Genomic DNA, 13,078 nt, shown 5'->3' with positions numbered 1-13,078 from the left:
CAGAATTTATTGAAATCCTGTTAGGTGTTCAAATTGCCCATACAGATGTATTTCCTTCAAATAATCTTCATTGTTTTTTTAAAAAAAAGTGTCCCTTTAAACCTCAGTTGTAATCCGGCTTCAGACAAAATTTCCAGATGGTAGTTTCATGCTAGACAATCTGCTCTCTCGAGTGCCTCTCTCTTTAAAGCCCAATGAGCATCAAGTACTTTTATTACATTCTGATGCAACTCTTAGTGGAAGATAAATTTACTTTTCATCTAATAGTATATCAAATATTTTACATTGTAATAATTGATGCAGCGATTGCAAAATTGCTGTTCAACAGAGGAAGAAAATGCCATTACAGAACACAGCCAAGCACCCTGACAGCATGACGTGAACCCTAATGAATTAGCTGACAAATGAGCACAGTAAGTTCTGCTCAAGTGTGCTCTCTAAGCGGCAATTCAGCAACTCTGCTTCTCAACGTATTTTTCCCTTGTAAGGCTAAAGTCCATGTAAATTAGTTCTCAGGTGGGGTGTCAGGTGAAACGTATTGAAAACATACAAAGAGCAGCTTCCAGCCCCCCTTCCAGCTCTCAGCACATGCTTTCTGTACCCTAAATACCTCCGAGCCCTGTAGCACTAGCCATGCTTTAACACTTACAGTCTGTGATGCTGAGAGAGGTGGAAGAGACAGAACAAGGACATTGCAACCACAGTACAAACCAGGCTTTGCCCCTCTGAGATGTGGCTCCCTTGGCCTCTTGTAGCCTTTGTCTCAGCAGAGTCCTGCTGTAGCTTCCCAGGCCCGCGCTGCAATGGATGAAACCTCCACTACATTGAATCTGCTAAAGACATTTTGAAATTATTTATCTCAATCATAGTGCAAAGTCTGCCCACCAAGTGCTCTGCAAATCTTACGCTGGCAGATTTTGTCTCAGGAGCAGAGTATTGTGGCACAGGAATTAAGATACTTTAGTTCCCGCACCTCCTTAAGGAAGTCCATGCACACTTTGAAAATCACCATTGTAGTATTTCTAACCTTAAGCACATTTTTCACAATCAGTTCAGTGTCTGCATTTCCTCCCTCTCTCATAGTATTGGGTAGCCTGGATGGTTGTTGGTTGTTCTTTGTGAATTCACGATAGTCTGCACCACTCTCAGTGAGCCTTCTGTTCACATAGAGACAGGAAAATTCTCCACCAGAACACCAACCAGAGTTTGTCAGAGACCAAGGTCCCCCTTCTGAGCCATCAAGAAAGACTAGCAATACGAAACTGTAACTGTAGGGTCCAGTGGCTTTGGGATGGGATCTCTCTTCATGACATTGTCTTCTACACAGCCTGAAGACCTCACAAGACAATGGACATAAAAGCCAGTATATTTTGGAGATGGAGATTCATTTCACCTGCTGATGGTTGGCAATAGGTAGAACTTCCCCAGTCTCAGCAGCCCTGACTGTTAAGGTCATAGGGACAAGCAGATCAGCAGCTGCCTCTGCAGGATGGTCTTAACTTAGAGTGGAAGGAGTTCAGCTCAAAGCTGCATTCGTATTTGTAGCTCAATTACCATCCTGAAGACAAAATCCCTCATCATCCTCACCATCTGGCTACAGGAGTGCCTGACAAACACATCAGGAATACTCAGGCATGGATGCATAAGGGAAAAGAGAGAAGGCACAGGGCTGCTCAGTCTATCCCAGCACTCAGGAACCCTCTGCCCAGAGTGCCCATTGGAAATGACAGTGACTTTCCATCCCCCTGGAACGAGTGCCTCTGGGAAAGCAGTTTCAGGGAACCGAACCTCCACTGTCACGTAGGAGACCTTGCAGGGAAACCACTGCAATTGGGTGTGATGGCGAGTAAAGGTGAAAAAAATAGAGAAGGCCCACAGTCAGGCCAAGGACAGCAATTCTGCATTGCAGAGGAAGCAAATGTAACTCAGAAATTGCCTTTCCCAGAAAAACTGTGACAGAGAGGTCGTATATGTGCATGGAAAAGATGCTGTGAAAGATGCCCAAACTTCAGCCCGCTAGTCCACTTCCAAAGAGGATGGGAGTCCAACATGATATGTCTTTACACAGACAGCTTGCTTTTTACAAGCTGCCCACTAACGATGTCAAGCAGGCAGCAACAGGCAGCCAAGTGACTTCCACAGCAGCAAACCACTGGTGCCTACAGAAGAAAGGGCGTAGTTGGAGGAGCTCGAGCAACAAGCTGGGACATGAGGAATACAAACACGAACAAGGAACCTGGATGGGGAAAAGAAGTGGTGGTGTGTAGAAGGTGTGTTGGGTACCTGTCAGACACAGGTACGCTGTGGGGACCTTGATTATGAGGCTGTCCTACCTCTCTCAGCCACCTGCCCTCTTTGCCTTTCAGAGCACCCATCAGTGCTGCAGTCTGGTTCAGGGATGTAGTGATAAACCCACATGAAGAGGCCGTGATCCATCCCTGTCGCATACACAGATGCAGTCTCTCTTCAAGACAGGGCCAGGCAGAGACACAGCACTACAGCCCAGGACAGGAATGGTGTCAGTGACGGGACCCCACGGAAATGCCGTGGGACGTCCCCTAGCTGCGGTCACACTGGATACCTGGGGAATTACACAGGCACTGCAAGGCTGTAAAATAGATGCAGGCTGTAAAATAGATGCAGGCTGTACCCCAGCCTGGCATGTCCTCAAGAATCCCTACATCAGGAACAGGGGATAATATCTAAATATCCTTAATGGTTTGGGACACAATTGCTTAATTCCTTACCTCCCTTTAACTTTCTGTCGCAGAACTTGAGTTCAGAGGAGTGATTTTCTTCTGCTGTTCCTGTTGCATGGGACTTGTTAGTGTACGTCTCCAGAGGGCACATTTGTCAGGGAGCCTATTCCTTACGTGACACTTTGATGTCTTCACAATGACTTTTACAGTATATCTTTTAACTAATTTTAGAAGTTACTTCTGTTTCTGTGTCATTTATATACCTACTGAAAACACAGCATTTAGTCATCAGCTTTCCTGGAGATCGCTGCTTGATAAAACACTAAATATGGTCCAGAAACACCATGCTCCTTTTATTTTCTTATTTTGATGATGGTGTGTGTATATATATATGTAAAGCAAACCGAGAATTCTGTCATGTTAAGATCATAATAGATGAGTTCACGAGTTCATCTTTTTTTAATAGGTCTTCTTGGTTTTGAATTATATAACAAGTTTCATAAAGTGAAAAAGACAAAGCCAAGAGGCATTTTGTCATTGCTGCATATGTATAGCCTTTACCCTGAATTCATGCTTGCCACTGAAACATTCCATCTTTGTAGAAACGACATGAGCGCTTGCTTCATTGATGTAGTCCACTACCTAATGTATCAAATGAATGAGGTACCAGTTGGCATTATAATAACACAGCACTTCAGCAGCTGGCTGTCTTTATAATCATGATGGTCTTGCATCACTACACTGAAAAGCAATCAGAATGCTGCTTGAAAGATGGCACTATAGGAAGGAAGAAAAATTCCTAAAGTGTGTTTAGCAAGATTTCATAGGGTTAAAGTAAACCAAAATACATTGACAGCATCTGTTACATGATGCAAGGTAGAAGTTCTAGCCTAACATTAGCATTTAGCTTCTAGAAACTAATGCTATAGCATCTGATGAATAATCTGGCATACACTACATTTGCTTTATATATGTATATTTTTAGCTTCCAATTTATATTAGCTCCTTTAAAGTAGCTTATGCTTCCCTTTTATCCTCCTTGATCATCTGAACTGGTTCAAGAACCAATTTGCCTGAAGAGAGGTGTTATCACATGATCAGGTACTATTAAGAGTGATATTTCAACTTTTGCTTAACAGCTAAATAGCAAGGAGAAAAATTTAAATATGTTTCAGGTTTGTGCTGTATCTTTCACCAAAAGCAGCATTTTATTTTGCAATCTAGGGACCAAGTTTAGGAGTATAAGCACACAGATTTTTCTACATAACATTTACCAGTGAATTAAATTCATTTGCCAGCTGGAAAGGAGTCTCTATCCTTCTAATGAGGTAAGTGGAATTTCTCCAGGTCTGGAATCAACAGGGTCACAGCTTTATCCAAAAAGGCAAAGGAGAATGACATCTGCAGAGATTATCATCTCTATCCCTCAGAAACAGAGGGAAGATATTAGGAGTCTCTTATTGACGTATTTCTTCTCCTGGTCTATCCCGGATCAGCTCAGTTACACTGCTGACATTAAGTGCCCTCCCTCTCCCTTGACCACGCACAATACACTCGCCATTTGCTTTTTTCCTTACTGCCTACAGCCTGATGCTGCACCAAATCCATTTTTCATTAGCCATTTTGCATGTTGTGTCTTCCCTGACACTTGTTTTCAAGGAGAAAAACAGTCTCAGACTATGTACAAATAAGTCCAGAAGTAAATGTGTAACTGAAATAAATTACATTGAGAACCAGAGATTTATCAGCTGATCATCGTCGCTCCTGTCATCTCACCCCATCAGGGAAGCAAGCAGGGAGAAAAATGCATGGGCAAACCTTAATGCTTCACGCAGGCAAAATTCCCAGTGCAACAAGGCCTTTGGAGAACTGTAACCTTCCAGCTGAAACACACGTGGAATTGCAGGGACCTTGGCAGATGTGACAGCTTTCTCTCAATCTGGCAATCTCTTTTCCCTCCTCCTGTCAGCGATTTGGCTGTCCTGGGCTGCAAGCCATGGCACCACTGCCAACTCAGCCCTGGCTGCGCATTATTCCAGCCATGAGGTGCGGGGGAAGGCGATGGTTGAGCCATAAATCGCTGCCCAGGCTCCAGCGGGATAATGCTGGAACTGGTTGCTCTCCAGCCAGTCCTCCATTCAACACCATTGTTCTCACCAAAATCCTGCAATACTATGTGTTAGCTGCACATGAAATTTCTGCTCACTGCCTGTGTGGGCAGTTATAATGTCTCAGATTCATTTCTCCCAAAGTCTTTTCATTTGCTGGCCAGATTTGGCCATTATCGCTCATTTTACCTCTTCAAATAGAACCATCAGTGCACTGTTTTGTCTCTTTTTCCATTAAAGTCATGTCTGGAGGAGTCCTTGGACCATCACTTGCCTTCAGCAAAAAAGGGTTGAATGAAACTCGGTTGTGAAAGCAAGCTACCGGCAGCTCATATTCCGAGCGCCACTGAAACTACCTTCCAGCTGGTTTTATGTTTTCCAGGCTTGGACAAAGATGCTGTGACTAATATTTGAATACACCTAGATTAACATATTGGAGTGACTGGAAACTAACATTTGCAATATGCCTGCCAAAGAAATTGTTACCAACACCCGGCTTATAGCAAGAGCTCTAAGCTACAATTGCAACATACTTTTTATTTTTCAATGCAAATGACTCTGGTCAGATTTAAGATACAGCACCATCTTATGGATATTTCTGTATAGATTAATGAGTGCAACTTTTTCTCTGCTAGCAAAAACATTTCTTCGCCAACAAAACACAGCAAGGCAGAATTAGCCATCACTGTGCACTTTCTATATATGTGAAAAGTCAGAATGAGCTCTGGGAATGGGAAAGGACATTGTTCTGACACAGTCACTTGGGCAAATTTTCCATTTAATTACCAAGTCTATGATCAGGATGCTGAGTATTCCCAGTATTCTAGTATTGCAACTTCCAATAAGTACTAAAATTTCATGGAAGAGATCACGAAACACTTGAGATTCATTTCTTAATCATTACATTAAAAAATACATTTAAATCTAGTTTTATTTTTCGCTCAGTTTCTAGGCCATTAAGATGAGGTAGGGTCATATTTTCAATATTTTATCTGAAATTCTAAATAACACTATCTTTTTCATTTTTCTTTCCATAACTATTGAAGTTCATTCCTATTTCAGTGATTCCAGAAGCTCCAGAAAAAACCCCCACATTCAAGTAGCAAGGACTCACAATCCTGTTTTCCAGTTTAACTCCCAACTATTTAAGGTTATTAACTATTAGGTTTTAGTCATATAATCATAGAATCATAGAAAGTTTTGTCTCATCAAACTCAATAGTCTAAAAGTTTTGTAGCTATTTTTTTGACTTGGGTAAAGTTTGTGTGTTGAAATGAAATACCTTTCTGAATGATGGCAAAAGCATATGTAGGATGTAAGTCTGTGTGTGTATCATACACAAGTATTTTAAATTACATTATTTTTATCAATTAAGTTTTATCATAAATACATGTAAAACTACATCTAAAATACAATCTAAAATTCTAGTTATCCTGGTTGTTCAGTAACAATACAACACACGCAGTGAAATCCTAGGAGCTTTGAAACATCAACTGATTTCTAGAATAACTTCTATCCAGGATTCCATTTCTCTAGGAAGAATAGGTCCCAAAAATCCCATTAGACTGCATCCTTGCAGCCTTTCTGAAATGTCACCACTGAGGGACATATAAGGAGAAAGGTTTTCTTTGTCTTCGGCCATTACAAGCACGTTTATAGCTTACAGCCACTTACAGCTTTGTGGTTTACAATAAACATCTTAAACTTCACTGGAAACCAACGGACAGCCAGTGCAGTATCTTGATAACAGATAAGAGTGTTGAGGTTACCCATCGATAGTAAGTAAGATCACAGTAAGATCACACCTTCACCAGGTGATCAGGCGGGTGGTGCTGGAGGTCAAAAACCCAGCTGCAAAACCTAGCAACGAATGGCATGTGAATTTGGCATAATTCCTGACATTTCACTTTGCTAAATTTCCACTTAACAGTAATCTTGTGCCACGATTTAGCAACCATCCCCAAAGGCTGTAATCAAAGCACTGACTGCAAGATGAGGGACAGCAAAAAGGAATTATATTTGTTTTTGTTGTTTGCCTTTGGAATTAGTTTAACACAAACATTTAAACACATTCGATATGAACCAAGTGTGTCACCTTCTGCTTGCTTTATCTATTGTTAGGTCAAACATATTTCAATAAACTTGTATGGAAGCACGTGTTCTAATTTAGGACTCTACTCTCTTCAAATTAGTTTTTGAAAAAAACAGACAAATACCTTAATTGAAAAACGTATTTGGTAAATGCCAACCTTAGTTAAAATATCTATTATATGTATGAGAAGATGCAAAAAAAGGAAACCAAAGGTTACCTTTGATCATACTTATGCACTTACTTTAGCAGAAAAGGCAAGAATTATTTACCTGCTCGCCTTTCAGCTTACTGCCAGACAGAAGGTTAGTAATCACATCAGAGCTTCAATCAAGATATAAATCAAAATTTTACCTGTCTTGAATGATAAGAAGAGTGAATTTACAACATCCTCTCTGACAGAGTCACTAAGACACTACAAACACAGTTTCAATAATCACAGTGGAAAGATGACAAGATGCTGAAGAGCCAATGTGGCACTATGAAAAGATGCATACAGCCAAATGTGGTAGTACCAAGCCCAGGTTCTCGGGAATCCAGGATTCCTAATTGTAATATTGCCTTTAAAAGCATTAGATCTGGAAAAGCCAGGCTCACATTGCACTCTTTTTAACAGCCTCCTTTTTGACAAGCCATTAGAGAGCAGCCACTCTGAATTCCCTGCAAAAGCAGAAGGGCAGCGGTTTTTAGGAGTGAGTTGGGGGAATACGCAAGCTGAATTCTCACTCAGTATTCTAACTGCAGTTGACAAAGTTAAAGATAACATACCCAGATACTATTAAGATTGTGGCAAGCTGCACGAATAATGCAATAAAGCAGCTTTGTGTTGTAACCAAAAATTCCTGGGAAAAAGGAATCGCTAGGTCACCTGTGAAGAACCAATTGAACTGTACTAAAACAGCACTGAAACTGTACTAAAACAACAGTATTGAAATCAGACCTTCAGCTAACCCAAGGCATTGTGTTAGAAGACCAAGAGGCTGAGAGCATGAGAAAGCAGAAAATTTTCACACAGTGACGCAGAGAAAAGAGTGCAATGTGATTTCCATTACATGGTTTAAATTACTGGGCTTGTTCACAATAAAATCTAAAGAAATATTTAATTCAAGTCTAGCCATGGAACAGTGATTGAAAAATGAGTGATTAAAAATGTTTCCAGCTTGCTAGGTCTAAAAACATCCCACTTCAAAAAGGCTATAAGAAGGTCTTCTCAATGATAAATCGAAACACTAACAACATTCCTCTTATCCCTGGTTTAAAAATGATTATGTTCTGTCATATCCAGCTAGAAACTTCATTCAAGTTCAAATGCAGGGCAGAGATTAGGAGCCTGCTGGAAACAAACAGAGAAAAGCCCACTGAAGAGAAAGAAGGGGCTACTTCTGTCATAAGAGGACTTTGAAACTAGTCCTAACTTACGAGGATTTACATTCAAAACATGGACAACTGGGTGCTATTAGAAGGCTTTTCAAAGAGGCATAATCACAGTGACGAGATTTCTGCCCTTCCCGGAGCGTGGCCTTTGGGTATGTTTGGTACAGCTGCCTCTATCTGTCTGCTCTGCAACATTTTTCTGCACAATAAAGTACAGAAGCTGTTTGCGGAGATTTCTGATACAAGAAAATGCATGAAATTCAAGCTCATACACACATCTGAGCAAATTTTGACTGTCCAAGTACTCAAAACGCAGATTTCAACCGTGATAGCAGGGATTCTTTCTGTTTTGACCATATGCCGTAAAAGGTCTGCCAATGTGTTCAAATACTCCCTTCATCACGAAACAGAAAATTACCATATATCACTCCTTAAGGGTCTGAACCAAGCTGGTTTCCTTGCGTGCAGTGGAAAGACTTGGTCATAACCACAAGGTTCTCTTGTTGCCTTTTCAAACTCTTGAAGGAATTTCCATACACTCTCATCCTCCTTGCAGAAGTTTGATTAAACAGCTAATCTTGTTTTGCCATCTAGGAATATTTCCTTTACACAAATCATTTAGGATATGAGTTAATGACCCTCCGTACCATTTATTTCATTATCCAGAATTTGACAAAGCAAACATTGAGTCTGGCTGTTTTTCTAAAGGTTAGGGCACCGGAAGCTTAAACTTAATCTGTTTTCTTTTCCAGAAGGTTGATTCTCCACTCATCGGTCAGTGCAGTGCAGAATAGGGCTGCATTAAATGACAGTTCATTTCCATAACAAATGGAATGGAAGATATGAAAAAGACATTGTCAATGCACCTGAACTCCATCATACACCTTAAAGGAAGACAAATTTCATTGCAGGTAACCAGACTGAGACTGAAGTCCGTAATTTAGAACAAACAAGAAAGGATCTCCGTGAAATATGTAAGCAGTCATGCACTGCACTATTCAGTTACAGGCCCGGTTCCTGGCAACAGTCCACAGAAACTGCATTTTCATTTAATTAATCACTTCTGTACACAGCCAGGAATCTGAGCTCACACATGAAACAACATTAGCAGGATAGTAATGACCTCAAAATATTCTTTAAGTGGCCGGTATGTAAAACTACAGGCTTGTGCGGTGAGAGTAGGAAGAATTGGAGAGGCTGAGGCCCTCCTGCATTCCTGTTATCTCTCTCCCCACCTCACCCCTACTCCTCTCACGGTCACAGAGCAGTTCTCACCAGCAATGGCACCGCACAAAATCCCTGCTTTGGCTGGAGAGCAGGGCCACATTTCTAACACAAGCAGGATGACATCAGTGGCTGCTCAGCTCATAGTGTTAGGAAAAAAAGGCAGCTCTGTCATTGGAAGTATTAAAAGGACAGTCATATGTAAGTTTATAAAGTATTCTGTCTGTTCAGTGTGACGTGGTAAGGCTGGCATGCCTCTGAGACTGCCATTTCAGGAAAAGTGTGCTTCAGCTGGGAAGAAACAGGGATAATCATTTTTCTTCACCATGAGGGTGGTGAAACAGTGGAATAGGTTGCCCAGAGAAGCTGTGGATGCTCCCTCCCTGGCAGTGTTCAAGGCCAGGTTGGATGGAGCTCTGAGAAACCTGCTCTAGTATAAGACGTCCCTGCTCATGGCAGTGTGGTTTGAACCAGATGATCTTTAAGGTCCATTCCAACCCAAACCATTCTATGATTCTATGCTTCTGCAATCAGAATTTGCACCCATCACCTATGCAAAAAGACTGAGGGATCACGCAGCCCACAGAAAGCTGAGCAGACTGAAGACAGTTTCTTTTCATACAACAACCTTTTATAAATAGGAAGGGAATAATCTGTTTTCCAAGTCTGCTGCAGACAGATGAGACTAACAGGTTTAAATTGCTTAGGGACACGGTGTAGATTTTAGCAGCTCCAAGCTCATTGCTGACAAGAGGCTGAAAACTCCTTCTCTTGCTCTTCCCCCCAAGCATCTCCTAGTCACTGGCCCCTCTCGTTCCTGTCCTCCTCTCAGCAGGACTGAAACCGAGCTCCAAGGCAACGCTGAAAGGAGCAGAAGAACAAGCCCCTTGGTTTCCTCTTCTCCAGCCCAAAAAGTGTCACGAGTTCCTGGCAGGAGCCCACCCAGCAGCAGCTCCTGGAAGAGGGATGGGGCCTGGCTCTACACATGCCTGACCTCTGCTTGCCTTCCTGAAAACCCACCCTGTGCTTCCTCCTCCATGCCCTAGTATCAAGTGGAGAACCGGGTCAAGCCCCCTTTGCAAGTCTCTTTTCCCTTCAGCATAAAAAGAAGGACATCATCGATTTTTTCAGATGAGCCCCTCTTGCACCCAGGGAGATTCCCCTCAGAGTCTTTCCCTCTATCACAGGGAAAGCTTTTAAGGTCTGCCCTTATCTAGACAGAGCAGAACAGCTCCCGTAGGGAAGCGAGTGAAGGCAAAGTGCTTCTGTCTTCCTGCATGCCCAGGAATTGAGGAAACACAGTGCAGGGTGAGCAGGGACGGGGTTTGGGATGTTTTGAGCAGCAATAACAGGGGCTAGGCTGAATGCTCCCATGGATGGCACAAGTTTCCAGAATGGGAGGCTTAGGGTAACATTAAGACAAATTTTCTAAATTGAAAGAGAGTTCAGTGTTGGAACTGTTTTCCAAGGGAGATGAAATACTAGAAGGTACTAAGAATAAAGTTAGACAAGCGTCAGTCACGAATGAGTTAGCTGTAGTGAATCTCATTTGGGAGCAGAAGTACAGTCCCAATAACTTCTTCAGATCTTTTCCAAGCCTGCTTTCTATTTTTGCCTATAGACCTGAACAGGACTCGAGCAAGCACATTCCTCTGGAGATGACAGGATTCACCGGAACTCGCCAGCAGCGTCTGACGGTGTCACACGTGCAGCACTTGTGTCATCCCGTGAGAGATACCACTTTCCATTATATTGCTCACAAGACTCCACACCACTCACATCAGCAAGTTTTGCATCATCTGGGCTTGCTGAGAAAAAAAGTATTTCAGAAAGCAGTAAAATCCCCAGTAAAAACAATGCTGTGTGTTAATGATAACAACCACATGAAAGTATTAATGCACTATAGCTAAACAACAGCTATTTTATGGCTCCATGCATTTCTTGATATTGGTAATTCAGAAGTTCATTAACCAATATCAAGACTAATTTTAAGACTTCCACCGGCATTATTAAGCTAACAGGACAACAGATCCTGTGGTGGATATGGTCCTAACATCCTTTGCCAATAAAGACAAGTTGTGGGATAGAGAGGTTTCTTGTGGATAGAAACATTCCTTCAAGAAAAATGGATCTGGATAGTTCTTTAGAATTTTAAAACAGATATTAATGTCACTTTTTCGACCCCACACTGAAAAATCAGATTGCCTTAACTACTTGATCTTAAGGTGTGGAGAACAACACTACATTTCAGACACAAATGTCTGAAATCTACTCTGAATCAAATTAATTCAAAAATCTCCATTTTTTAGAATAGCTTTTAGTACTAAGTGGTGATGTGACATAAATTTTAATCTGGCCTCTTAGCAATAACCTGCTCATTACATTGATGCTGCACAGCTTGTGAGTAATGCAGTGCCTCCAAAACGTCAGACCAGGACATATGATTAGCATTTTCTCATATACTTCTGTATATTTATGTACATATTCATGAACTAAACCTGAGCTACAAAACTGGAAACTGTGTGTCGAAATACTTGGATCTAACTTAGGTTTTTTCCTTATATGGATCAGCAATTGACATTGCTTATCCTGGTCAGTTGCCCTTGTGGACTCACCTGAGGAGAGCATGGGAATTTCTCTTAAGGCCTAGAAAAGCTAGTTAGGAATCAAGTACGTGGACGCTCTGCATTCCACCCTACGCTCTTGTCTGAGACCTGTCTAGCTCATGAACACTGGTATCCAGTTCTGGCATGCCAAAAGGAAATATTGGGACATTAAAACCATTTTGTTTTATGATTACTCTTAGGGAGTCAAATCAAATGGAACAGATTGGGAGGAACGCTTTCCTGAGCTCTGCAATTCTGATACAGATCAGTGGAGCAAAGGTGTTTGATTTAAGTAGGAGAATATATTCCATCATTGTCTGCAAATGCCAGAGGTTGTGGTGGGCAAGAAAGACTTTGCAGCAGCGTAAAGGTGTGATGGTGGCTGCAAGAGTGCAACGAAAACATGACGTATTGTCTTCTCCACCTTCTGAGCCTGTAAATGCTCTGCCATTTGCTAGCATGGTGGAGAGGACCATAAAAAATAAAATCCAACTTTTCAGGCATCAGAAAGAAGCTGTGTGAATATTTACACAGAGAGTTCCACCACCTATACACTGCTATAGTGAGACCCACTATGAAGTAAATAAGTGGCAAGCCTGGTTTTCAGAGAAAGCTCCGTTTGTTTTGTCAAAGTAAACTCACTGCTCATTGCAATGCTTAGTTACTACTTCCAAACCCATTTTAGGTGTGGGCAATACCACAGTATTAGTAACGTCTTTCTAAAAATTCCCATCCACATCATGGAATCATAGAATCATTAAGGTTGGAAAAGACCTCTAACATCATCAAGTCCAACTGTCAATCCAACACCACCATGCCTCCTGGACCATGTCCCGAAGTGCCACACCTACATGCTTCTTGAACACCTTCAGGGGTGGTGACTCCACCACCTCCCTGGGCAGCCTGTTCCAATACCTGACCACTCTTTCAGTAAAGAAATCTTTCCTAATATCCAATCTAAACCTCCCCTGACGCAGC

Source organism: Opisthocomus hoazin, chromosome 8 (genome assembly GCF_030867145.1).
Source record: "Opisthocomus hoazin isolate bOpiHoa1 chromosome 8, bOpiHoa1.hap1, whole genome shotgun sequence".
NCBI classification, from domain to species: Eukaryota; Metazoa; Chordata; class Aves; order Opisthocomiformes; family Opisthocomidae; genus Opisthocomus; species Opisthocomus hoazin.
This window is presented reverse-complemented; position numbering follows the sequence as displayed.